A 12933-nucleotide genomic window follows, 5' to 3' on the forward strand; every position below is an offset into this window, starting at 1 on the left:
AGTAATTATCCTGAGCATGTAGAATTCAATGCAAACAGAAGATGATGTGAGTGATTTTTTAATAATGAGCTTGGGAATGTGGCTAAATATTTCTTTCTGTGATTTTCTATTAGGTGGAGTGGTAGAGGATGTTAATGATTCATGAGAGTGCCTTCACAATAGCCAGCATGCCCAATGGTCAGGGACGGTGAGAGTTGTGGTCCTCCAGATGTTGTTGGAGTGCAGGCTCCCTACCCCTGGTGTAAGCAAACTATAAATTACAAGGCAGTTATAAAAACGATCAAGACATGGAAACGTTTATTTCCTTGGGAAGGAGATAGGTTCTGCTGCTGAAGGTTTCACACTTTTGCTATATTTTCTTCTAACTGTTCCAAAGAAGAGGTGTTAGTCTCAGACCACAACTGCACCTGTGCACTGTAACATATGTAAAAAAAGATGTGTGAGAGAACCATCTCCATCTCTCAAATCTTGCTGCTCTTAAAGTCTTGAAGTGATGAGGGGGACACCCCCCAAGATGGAGAATACCTTTTCTGCTTTGTAGTCTTTTGAATATGAGCAAAGCCTGGATTCTCCAACAGGCACTGCTGTCAGCATCATCCAATTGGCAGACGACCATAAAGAGAAGGATTGGGTCATCTTAGATGCCCAGTTAATCAGGGGTTCAGCCAAGAACACAAATGTACATAGGAGCATGCTTACTCATGAGGGTATATTAGCAATGTGAACAAATGTATTGATCCAGGGGCTTCTACCACAATGACATGACTGCATAACTATGACAAATAAAGATCACTGTAGCCCCTATTTCAATGATTCCTCAAATGTGATACATATCTCCTTACTGGCAGTTGCCAGTCGACAAAAGACTGTAGCAGGCTGCTGTGAAAGGTCACGAGTCTGCTCAGAGCTGTGAGGCCAAATAACCGAAAAGGATGTCACTTTCTGAGATATATTCCACCCGGAAATGCCTGCACAAGCCTCACTGAAATGAACAGGAGCCTGGCATGATGATGGACTGTGCCCTATGGGTCAGAACTGTTTCCCCTGCTCTTCTGCCCTTAAATAGCACCCAAACAGTGTCGCTTGTGGCTGTCAGATCACCTTGCCCTGTGCCTGCCTTTGAGTAGGAGTCAGAAAAAGATGGTACCCTAATTACCTAGTTGTTGCAGGTGCATATCCAGGGGGTAGGGATTATACCCAACCAAGAGTGGAATATATCCTTGACTAGGGCAGGTACTGTGGAAGATGCATCTGAAAGGAGACTGCTTTTTGGTTTAGAGATCTGTCAGAGGTGGATTTAAGGGAGCATGACTGGTCCGGTCGCACTGGGCGTGAAGCCTTGGGGCCAAGGCAGGGGACTTCACATCTGTTCTCAAATTCTTGTAAGTTTGCCAGATACTAGCTTGCACTTTGAATCGGCTGAAGAGGAAACAACCTGGCTGCATTTTACATTGAACGTTTAAATGGAGTCAGAGACAAATTGCCACAGAGGTATAATCAGCAAGCAAATTATGATCTGATACCCGTTAAGCTTCAGATGTAGCGGCTGGTTGATTAAATTGTGATTGACAAACTTCAAAATGACATGCTTGTCGTCGCAGAAGAGCAGTGGAAACCCCAGAGTGATTCTGAAAAGGGAAGTGACAGAGCTAGTGCGCTCTCTCTCTCTCTCTCTGATGGAAGAAAGGGGTTGAATTGCCCTGTTGAAGTCAGCATTAGTGCCTGCCTCAGAGAGTCATCAGGCAAAATGAGCAATTAATCAGTCGCCTTTTGAAAAGGGACAAGGGACCTCTCCATAGGTTTAGGAGCCAGCATTATCCAATCCCTGTCTGCATTTCAGTTGCAAGAGCACTAAAGCAGATGTCTGACAACAGGGCCACAACTACTGTAATATCCTTTCCTTTTTCGCTTCTGTTTTTTGATGGCTTGGGGGGGGTGCACACACACACACACACACACACACACACACACAGAGCTACTTGTTAAAAACATGAAAGCAGTTTTAACATTTTTCGGTTTAAAGACTAGTAAGCAGATTGGCACTGCTGTTTTCTGCCTTGTCTGTAAATGTTGCTTATAGAACTTGCTGTGCATACTATGGGCCTTTCCACACTTAGCATTTGCCCCACTCTTTCCAGTCACAGGTCAACACCAAGCACCATCCCACACAAGCACCAAGGTACACTTGTAGTAATAGAGCCATTTCCCCACCTGTTTCTGTGCCTTTGATAGTGGCCTGACATACAGAGATTAAGTAGGTGAAGCTTTAACCATCATGGCCTGACCTAGAAGTGCCAGGCTGCCCCCAATATTGGGGTGAGGGCACACGTTGTGTGCGCATAGCGTCAAGTGAGTGACTCACATTGTGCATGTGTAATACCACATGCGTTGCATGCAAATGATGTTGTGTCATCTGGAAAAGGCTGAGGGCTCTGTAGGAGCTGGTTGTGAAGCTGTGACATGCAACTTGCAATGTGCATAACGTGCACCAGGCCCCCTCAGCATTGAGGTGGCAAAACCCCCTTATGACAAAGATTGAGGGGACAAGAGACATGTTGGCCCCAGAGTTGGGGCACCTGGCCTGCGCGATTTTCTAAGAGAGGAAGAAGCAACACTCTTCAGAGAAGAATCTGGGTGCCATATCCCCCCCCCAAAAAATGGCAGTTACCCACAGTGCTCAGCTTAAAGAGTCCTATCCAACCATAATAAGAGGAACGTGGGCAATACTCAGCAGGCGCATTATAAAATGGCTGTCTCAAGGATTATATTGTGCTATTTTATAGATATCATTTTTAGGCCCACAGTCCCCCAAAGCGGTGAGCAGCATATTAACGCAACAAATGATACCATAAAACATACTATAAAATACTATAAATCAATCATCAAAACAGATTTAGAGTTGGAAAGGACTTCGGGAGTCACCTAGGTCACCCCCGGTTCAATTCAGAGACATTTGTACAGGTATTCTTTGTGCAAGTGTGATTTTAAAAAAATCCTTCCTAAATAGAATGATCTTAAGATATTTACATTCTTCTCCTTTTAACCCCATCCCATATTTTAATTTATTTAAAAAATTCTATCCTTTCAGGATAGAATTCTACATTTCAGGACAAACTGTTTACATAAACAGATAAAATACAAACATTCAAACACGTCCTTCCAATAAAACTAAAAACATCCCACAGCCCAGCACAACAGTTATATAAAAAGCAACTTAAACAATTAAGAGTAAATTGAACTTCTGAATCTCAAAAGATCTCATGGTCTCCTTTCAGTCTGTTCCCGGGCAAATGGAAGACCCTTGCCAGTAGATAGCAAAGACAAGCGCTCACACAGATGATGAAGTGTTTCATTTATTCATTTCTAAAATCAAGAGCTGTTGCTTAATTGGACTGAAGAAACAAACAAGCTCTTAGCAGCCCTTACAGCACAGGCCATGCTGAAGCTCCAGGGATGGCTTTTGGCTGTAATTGGAAAGTAGCCTACATTTCGGATTCCCATCCAAAAGGCTTTATTTCCCACTGCCAAGACAGAGCAGTGCTGCTGAACTTTCTAAATGAATGAGGCAGAGCCCAAGAGACTCTGGCCAAGGTAGATACAATACAATCTACATCTGTCCAGGCGCAGCTTCAGGCTTCATAAAAGTGTGTTATCTCCACCGAGTCTCCTTATCACTACTCTCAATTCCTGGTTTAGCAGTGGATTCATACATAGCTCAAATACATATCAAGAGGGTATTGGGGATGTAGGCATGATTTAAAAATCTACCCCACCCCCCAAGCCTTTCATTGAGAGGCTTAAGCATCTGGATGTATTTAGCTCACTTAAAACAAGGTTAAAAGGGGCTTGATCATGATGCATGTATACTGCCATGGATGCTGACTAACCATCCTCTGTTAGTGTGATTGTTACCTAGTAGTCCAGGGTGATGGGTTGATCTATGGGAACTATGTTGGGAACTATGGGAACATAGTTGGGAACTATGACCCAAGATGGTAACTAGAAATCTCTATCCAACATTTGGAATGGGATATGCATCTGTGAGGAGAAGACAGAGAAAGAGGTAAAGGCAGTTTGAATTTAGAGAGAACGAGACAGTGTGTATCCTGGGGGAGTTGTGAACTGGCTGAAGGTAAAGAATCTTGGGATGCAGGAGATTTCTCTGGGGATCTGGTGCCTGCTGTGAGAGCGTTCATTCACTTCCCACTTTGTCCTGCTTGTATATTTGTAAGTAAAAGCAAATATGACAGAAATACAAGTCTGATGTTTAAGGGAGATAACAGAAATCACTGGATTAAAACTGTCAAAAAGTCCAGAGGTAGCATCTGTTAGAATTCCTGCTCCATGATTGCAGTCATGGGATTTTTGTCTATCACATGATAGTGTGTGTTTTTGACTCCACAGAGTGGAAAGTGACGGAGACAGGATGTTTGTGTTACTGTGTTCCGTGAAGTGGGACTACTGTCCTTTGTCCTTTCTCTTTGCTTTCTGATGCTAGAGAGAGAGGGAGCCATGTTGCAGTGCTCCGTGTGTGTTTATATGTAAATAAAGTAGATTAGCCAAAATGCTGAGTTGCTGAGGTCTGTTACGCAAGCTGCAAAGACTCTGCAGATCCCTAAGTGTGTTGGTGTCTGTTGGCATCGGTCGCTGTGATGTTTGGGCTGAAGAAAGCTAATGAAGCTCCCAACCAGGAGGGAGAGAACATGCCAGTTGGGCATGTATCTCTGCCAGGGTCCTACTTGAGTGTAGGACGAGCTCCTGACAGCAACATTATCAATTTACGATGGGGTGGAAGGTTCGCAGGCTACGAAAGACTTGCTCACAAATTTATTGACAGCTGCACAAATTATTACAGCTAGGAAGTGGAAGGGGCAAGCAGAATATGAAATGGAAGAATGGTATAAAGAGGTGTGAGATATAGCTATTAACACGTGCCATTAAGGTAAGATGGGGGAATGGGCAGGCACTGGCAGAGGAAGAGGAAGAGGAAGAGGAGTGCGGGGGGGGCAAGCGACCCGCCCCTGGCAGCGCGATCCCGGCAGGGTGCCATTGCGGCTGCCCCCTGCCACCAGGACGCCCCGCCCCCGCAGGCGGTGCGCCCCGCCCCCAGGACGCGTGCCAGCCCCACCCCCGTCTGCTCTCTGCCACTGTATGCAGGCAAAATGATTTTGAGGAGATATGGAGAGTACTTTAGAATTTATACTGTTAAAACGGAAAGGGGTCAAACCATGGCAAGAGGTGTTGAAATTTTGGGAGGCTGGATAGTTACAATGGAATGGTATTGGTGGTGGGGTGCAAATTTTTATTCTTATTTATTTATGATTATTACTTTGTCAAAATAAAATAAATATTTTTTAGAAAGAAATAAATGCAAGTCTGCAGTGCACCCTAATCCAAAAGAAAGCAAAACGCTGTCGCTCTGCCTCCATAACTTCTCATGAGTCAGAAGTTAATGTTTTGCACTTCCCCAAGCTGAAGAAAGTTCACAGCTTTACACCATGAATGGTGGACCTGTGGCATTTCAGATGCTGTTGCACTATAATCCCAACCATCCCATGTCATTGGCCATGCTAGTTGGAGTTTACTCCAGAAACCTGTGGAGAGCCACAGGTTTCCCATCCTTGCTTTACATGGTACTTTCTTTTCTTTCTTTCTTTCTTTCTTTCTTTGGGCGGGAGGAGAAAGCATAGGGAAGTCATCACATTTTGTAATAATCTGCTTATCTATAAATGTATAGACTATAAAATTGGGCTGCAGAAGCATGCACACAGGCCCTCCACCCAAGGCAATGTAAGTCCAGCACACAAAGCCCTACACCATTAATAGGGAACCTGTGGTCCTACAGCAGGCATAGGCAAACTCAGCCCTCCAGATGTTTTGGGACTACAACTCCAATCATCCCTACTTAATGGGACCAGTGGTCAGGGATGATTGGAGTTGTAGTCCCAAAACATCTGGCGGGCCGAGTTGGCCTATGCCTGCCCTACAGCATTCAACTCCAACTCCCATCAGCCCCATCCAGCTAGGCCGGGGGTCAGGGATGCTGGAAGCTTTGGTCCAATAGCTTCTATAGCACCATAGCTTCCCCATTCTTCTCTTAAACAATTTGTTGTTGTTTAGTCGTTTAGTCGTGTCCGACCCTTCGTGACCCCATGGACCAGAGCACGCCAGGCACTCCTGTCTTCCACTGCCTCCCACAGTTTGGTCAGACTCATGTTTGTAGCTTCGAGGACACTGTCCAACCATCTCGTCCTCTGTCGTCCCCTTCTCCTTGTGCCCTCAATCTTTCCCAACATCAGGGTCTTTTCCAGGGAGTATTCTCTTCTCATGAGGTGGCCAAAGTATTGGAGCCTCAGCTTCATGATCTGTCCTTCCAGTGAGCACTCAGGGCTGATTTCCTTCAGAATGGATGCGTTTGATCTTCTTGCAGTCCATGGGACTCTCAAGAGTCTCCTCCAGCACCATAATTCAAAAGCATCAATTCTTCGGCGATCAGCCTTCTTTATGGTCCAGCTCTCACTTCCATACATCACTACCGGGAAAACCATGGCTTTAACTATACGGACCTTTGTTGGCAAGGTGATGTCTCTGCTTTTTAAGATGCTGTCTAGGTTTGCCATCGCCTTTCTCCCAAGGAGCAGGCGTCTTTTAATTTCGTGACTGCTGTCACCATCTTTAGTGATCATGGAGCCCAAGAAAGTAAAATCTCTCACTGCCTCCATTTCTTCCCCTTCTATTTGCCAGGAGGTGATAGGACCAGTGGCCATGATCTTCGTTTTTTTGATGTTGAGCTTCAGACCATATTTTGCACTCTCCTCTTTCACCCTCATTAAAAGGTTCTTTAATTCCTCCTCACTTTCTGCCATCAAGGTTGTGTCATCTGCATATCTGAGGTTGTTGATATTTCTTCCGGCAATCTTAATTCCGGCTAGGGATTCATCCAGCCCAGCCTTTCACATGATGAATTCTGCATATAAGTTAAATAAGCAGGGAGACAATATACAGCCTTGCCGTACTCCTTTCCCAATTTTGAACCAGTCAGTTGTTCCATATCCAGTTCTAACTGTAGCTTCTTGTCCCACATAGAGATTTCTCAGGAGACAGATGAGGTGATCAGGCACTCCCATTTCTTTAAGAACTTGCCATAGTTTGCTGTGGTCGACACAGTCAAAGGCTTTTGCATAGTCAATGAAGCAGAAGTAGATGTCTTTCTGGAACTCTGTAGCTTTCTCCATAATCCAGCGTATGTTTGCAATTTGGTCTCTGGTTCCTCTGCCCCTACAAAATCCAGCTTGCACTTCTGGGAGTTCTCGGTCCACATACTGCTTAAGCCTGCCTTGTAGAATTTTAAGCATAACCTTGCTAGCATGTGAAATGAGTGCAATTGTGCGGTGGTTGGAGCATTCTTTGGCACTGCCCTTCTTTGGGATTGGAATGTAGACTGATCTTCTCCAATCCTCTGGCCACTGCTGAGTTTTCCAAATTTGGTGGCATATTGAGTGTAGCACCTTAACAGCATTATCGTTTAAATTTTTAAATAGTTCAGCTGGAATATCATCACTTCCACTGACCTTCTTATTAGCAGTGCTTTCTAAGGCCCATTTGACTTCACTCTCCAGGATGTCTGGCTCAAGGTCAGCAACCACACTACCTGGGGTGTACGAGACATCCATATCTTTCTGGTATAATTCCTCTGTGTATTCTTGCCATCTCTTCTTGATGTCTTCTGCTTCTGTTAGGTCCTTTCCACTTTTGTCTTTTATTATGGTAATCTTTAAACGAAATGTTCCTTTCATATCTCCAATTTTCTTGAACAGATCTCTGGTTCTTCCCATTCTATTGTTTTCCTCTATTTCTTTGCATTGCTCGTTTAAGAAGGCCTTCTTGTCTCTCCTTGCTATTTTTTGGAAATCTGCATTAAATTTCCTGTATCTTTCACTATCTCCCTCGCATTTTGCTTGCCTTCTCTCCCCCGCTATTTGTAAGGCCTCATTGGACAGCCACTTTGCTTTCTTGCATTTCCTTTTCATTGGGATGGTTTTAGTTGCTGCCTCCTGTATAATGTTACGAGCCTCCATCCATAGTTCTTCAGGCACTCTGTCCACCAAATCTAAATCCTTAAACCTGTTCCTCACTTCCACTGTGTATTCATAAGGGATTTGACTTAGATTGTATCTTACCGGCCCAGTGGTTTTTCCTACTTTCTTCAGTTTAAGCTTGAATTTTGCTATAAGAAGCTGATGATCTGAGCCACAGTCAGCTCCAGGTCTTGTTTTTGCTGACTGTATAGAGCTTCTCCATCTTTGGCTGCAGAGAATATAATCAATCTGATTTCGATGCTGCCCATCTGGTGATGTCCATGTGTAGAGTCGTCTCTTTTGTTGGAAAAGCGTGTTTGTGATGACCAGCTTGTTCTCTTGGCAGAACTCTATTAGCCTTTGCCCTGCTTCGTTTTGAACTCCAAGGCCAAACTTGCCAGTTGTTCCTTTTATCTCTTGACTCCCTACTTTAGCATTCCAATCCTGGGATATTAAACAATATCCCAGGCCAAATCCCAAAGCATTTGCTTTTCATAGAATTGTAGAGTTGGAAGGGACCCCGAAGGTTTGAGCTCTCCTTGTGTACATTCTCTCAAGCAAAACTGGTTTCAACTACCTTCCAGCTGGATGGAAATCAATATATGTATATTCCAACAGAACCTGAGAGCAGCCTTAATGGTTTTCAATATCCATTGTTCCCTGTTAATGCCTAGGGTTGTAGGGCAAGTCAAGACTAGATGGGGGGGGGGGATTTTTTCACGTTTCAGAAAACAGCAGTATGACTTGCAGCAGTATTTCCATGGTGAGGTCACTGCAACCAGAAGTCATCTTGTTAAACTTGCAAATATATGGAAATTAAAAAGGATATGTTTCCCAGCCAATTTCAGTGGTCCCCAAATCCTTGCCGTGATGCTAATAGATTCCTACCTGTTCAAAAGCAAAGCTTTCAAAAAGTTTGGATGGGTTAGAAGGCAGTTGAAATCCACTTTGAGTAGCCGAGTTGAACAGAGCAGGTGGCTACCTTGGAGCCAAGGAAAGATGGAGAGAAAACAGGTAAAGCTGTTAAGAAAGTGAAACATACAGGCAGTCCTCAACACACTGCAGAATCTCAAAGGAAGGCTTTTGGACAGTGTTCGAAACTCCCATTGTTCTAGGCGCATTTTGCAACAGGGAATTTAATTAGTGTTAGTTTCTGAGTTCTGGGTGCAGTATTGCACCTAAGATTTCAGATTAAAACTGCAGAGTGGAAGGAAAGGAGGACCCTTTTCTGCCTCCCCACTTCCAGCTACTTTCTGAAGACTGGAGAAGAGACCCTCTTAAGAATATTAGGGGGTGGGCAGGGGGAGGACAAGTGAAAAATGAACATAGTATTTTAGCTGCAGTTCATTTTCAGCTTTATATTCTTGTTATTTAAAAAGTGAACCTAGACATTCCGTAGTTGTGCCCATAACCCAGGTTTAAGGTGCCATTTAGCTCCTAGCTTTCTTTCATATCTCAGTTTCTAGCCCTGCTTTTGGGGTGTAGGTAAGCGAGGTCAGGATGATGACTCAGCTGGGTGGAGAACCCTCTTGTGCCGCTGTAGATGCATAACGAGAACCACAAGCTGAAAAAAGAAACCAGAACAACTCAGAAGAAATCATAGTTGGACTTTACACAGCAAAGCAGATTTAAGCACTAGACCAGATGATCAAAGAAATGAAATTAGGTCTTTCCTATTTGGAATCTTGCGATCACAAATAGATTTGTTTCTGAAATAGCTTCCATCTTCTATCTTCTATCAGGCATTATGTACACGATTCAAGAGCTGCTTCTTAAAATTTCAAAGACTGTTGTTCAACTAGTGCATCTTAAACTGAACATGTGTGCTACAAATGTAAATTACTGATAATATGGCTATATTTCCCTTTAGAATACATATTGAACTCTGGTGGCCATAGAAAGTGTAGGATATATATTGATCTATCCAGTATCCTGGAGCTATGATTTGGTTTTTGAGACAGTCAAAACTTTTCTCTTATTTTCTTTTTGTAAAATATAGGGCCTACCTAATGAAGCCACAGTTAAGCATATTTTAAGAGTTGTTCAATACAAATGGTTTAGAAATGAGCTTGAAAATCCATGGGACTGAAATTGGGACTGGATTGTGTCCAGACTTCTGAAGACGCATACAGCCAATTGTGCCCTGAACAGATGGTGAGGACTTAACAAGCAGTATTTATACTCTGGTTTCTCTTCAGATTGTATAAATCTTTCACCTTTAACAAGTAGTATTTATTTTTCAGTTCTCATTTGTGGTCACTAAAATGAGACTTTACTTACTGTTCCTTTAATGCATAATTGTCTCTAAAATATATGAGTTTTACTATATGCATATTTGCCAAATGTAAAACGGATGATTAAGTCCACTATCTGGAAGGGATGCAGTGACACGCAGAGAACTGAACAGGGGTGAGAGGGGGAAAGCTTTTCTCCCCATCATAATTGTCTCTTGGGAACTGTGGTCTATGCAAATGTTGCCATGTTTTCAGATTTACTCATTATTCATAATAATTCAAGCAAGTCGTATGAATAATCCTAGGACTGTTGTTCAGCTGCGAGGCAGCCCTTACAAATACTTCTGTGAAATGCAAAGTGTGTTAGCTGGTTTTGATCTGACTCACAAGGTGACAGTGAGGGTCTTTCTTGTTCCTTCTTCTAGGTTCTCATTAAAGCTTTTTTGGGGGGGGGTTACTGAATGTCCAGTATCTTCCAATTGTCTCAGTGAGCTTCTCATTAACCTTGGGGGAGGGGGGTGCCCAGCATCTCCCACCCTGCCCTGCCACCCTCTAGCAGTGATAGGGAACCAATTTCATCTCAAGGGCCACATTCTCTCCAGGAGCTGCTAAGAGACAAAGGTAAGTGGAATAATGGAGGTGACGCCTACCTTTGTACAGTAGGCTGCCTTCTAGCATGCTACACACACACACACACACACACACACACACACACACACAATGCACAGCATTATCCCAGTTGAAGGATGCACTTCAGCCAGGCAAAAGCAAGGAGAGGGCAGAGCAGGGGCGTAGACTGGGAGAATCCTGAGAGCCATATAGAGGAGACTAGAGGGATGCATTTGCCCTCAACCTGAAGTTCCCCTTCTGGCTGCCAGGCCACAGATTCCTCACTCCTGCTCTAGTCATGATCAGGCCAAGATAGAGAGCCAGTGTGGTGCAGTGGTTAAGAGCGTTAGTCTCGTAATCTGGGGAACCGGGTTCGCGTCTCTGCTCCTCCACATGCAGCTGCTGGGTGACCTTGGGCTAGTCACACTTCTCTGAAGTCTCTCAGCCCCACTCACCTCACAGAGTGTTTGTTGTGGGGGAGGAAGGGAAAGGAGAATGTTAGCTGCTTTGAGACTCCTTAAAGGGAGTGAAAGGCGGGATATCAAATCCAAACTACTACTCCTCCTCCTCTTCTTCTTCTTCTTCATTATGTGCACACACAACTCACTTCCCATAGTACACAGTACACAAGCACAATGCCACACTGTGCACTCAAGATGGTCGCATTGGTGGGGGCGTGAACTATCTTTTAGAAGCAGCAAAAACTGATGCCCCATTGATGCCACAGAGCGAGAGTAAATGGTCTTTTTAGTTCAGAAACACAGCTCTTCTTTTGCAAATCTGTTCTGTGCCCACAACGCACTGTTAAATAATACTGATTTTGTCTAACAGTGTTTGTAAGGTGCTGTACAAAGTGTCATGGTTTCAGCCCAGAAGTATTTTATTTTATTTTATTTTAAAAGATTTATAAACATTATAAAGTATCAGAAATATACAGAAAATGAAAAATAAGTATAAAACACTCACCAGAAGTAAGGAAGTTAAAATAACAATACGATGCCAGAAGACGATCAACAGTCATTAATTATAATGTTCAGTCAGAAAAGGCTTGTGTAAATAATAAGAGTTAAGCATGAATCTGAAATGGCACACAGTTGGGGCATGCCATATCTTAGATGGGAATAAATTCCACATTAAAGCCACTTTTCCACTGAAAGCCCTGCTGCTGGTAGACACAAGGAGAAGAGCCAAAACCTTTGGCACCAACAGGAAGCGCTCTACCATGCATTGTAGTGGCTGGGCAGGGGTATAAAGCTGTATTTTTTTGTAGCCTCATCCCAAGTTGTTAAGTATCTTAGCTAGGCTTGAATATTATGTCTCTTTACTTGTGGAATGGGGTGGGCAATCTTTGCTGTTCTGCCTCAGAAGGTAAAATCTCATAAGCCAGTCCTGACTGTTTAAGGTATAAATCCTTTGGCCTGAGCCTGATAGTTAAAATTCAAACCCAGCTCTGTGTTCTAGAACTAAGTCTAGTGCTGTTTACAACTGCATCACAGAAGCTCTTGTTCTGAGCTTTTGAGCACTTATGTGTGCTTGCGGAAGTCTAAATTTTACCTCCCCCCCACTCCAGTTAATTCTTTGGTGGACGTTTCTAGCAGTGAGGTCCAATGGGACACAAATACAGTTGCAGCAAATCCTGCTTTTTCATTTATTCGAGCAAATACTTGAGATAATTATTTTGAAGCATTTCTCCAGCCCTGGTAGTAAACTGCATTTTTAATTGCTGCTTTCGTATGCATGCTGTTTTATTTGTTTAATAAAACTCACTTGGCTAACTAGACCCCAGAGCTCACAAGGCTTCCATCTCCCCATAAAGGAGATAAGAAATGTGAGTTTCCTTATGCAATGCACTAAAGCTCTGATTCTATTAATTTGTTTCAGTTGTGCTAGTCGTTGTCCGTTATATAATAAGGGTTTTTTGGGGGGCTGCTTAAAAAAAACCACTCCCCAGACATGAGCTCCTTGTTTAAAATAGGATGTTCATTACTGTTTGAAGATGCTTATCTCTGTGT

At 43.4% G+C, this 12933-nt stretch overlaps 1 long non-coding RNA gene across 1 annotated transcript; it reads right to left on the reverse strand.

Moving 5' to 3' along the window:
• Positions 1-268: 268 nt before the first annotated feature.
• LOC310743539 lies at positions 269-12670 on the reverse strand. The gene is made up of 3 exons (XR_014539079.1): positions 11888-12670; positions 8967-9642; positions 269-414 (listed from the first exon to the last, which is right to left on the reverse strand). It is a non-coding gene; the product is annotated as an uncharacterized lncRNA (long non-coding RNA).
• Between the last annotated feature and the right edge of the window lie 263 nt (positions 12671-12933).

This window comes from Podarcis filfolensis (genome assembly GCF_964270895.1).
Source record: "Podarcis filfolensis genome assembly, chromosome: 10".
Taxonomy (NCBI): domain Eukaryota; kingdom Metazoa; phylum Chordata; class Lepidosauria; order Squamata; family Lacertidae; genus Podarcis; species Podarcis filfolensis.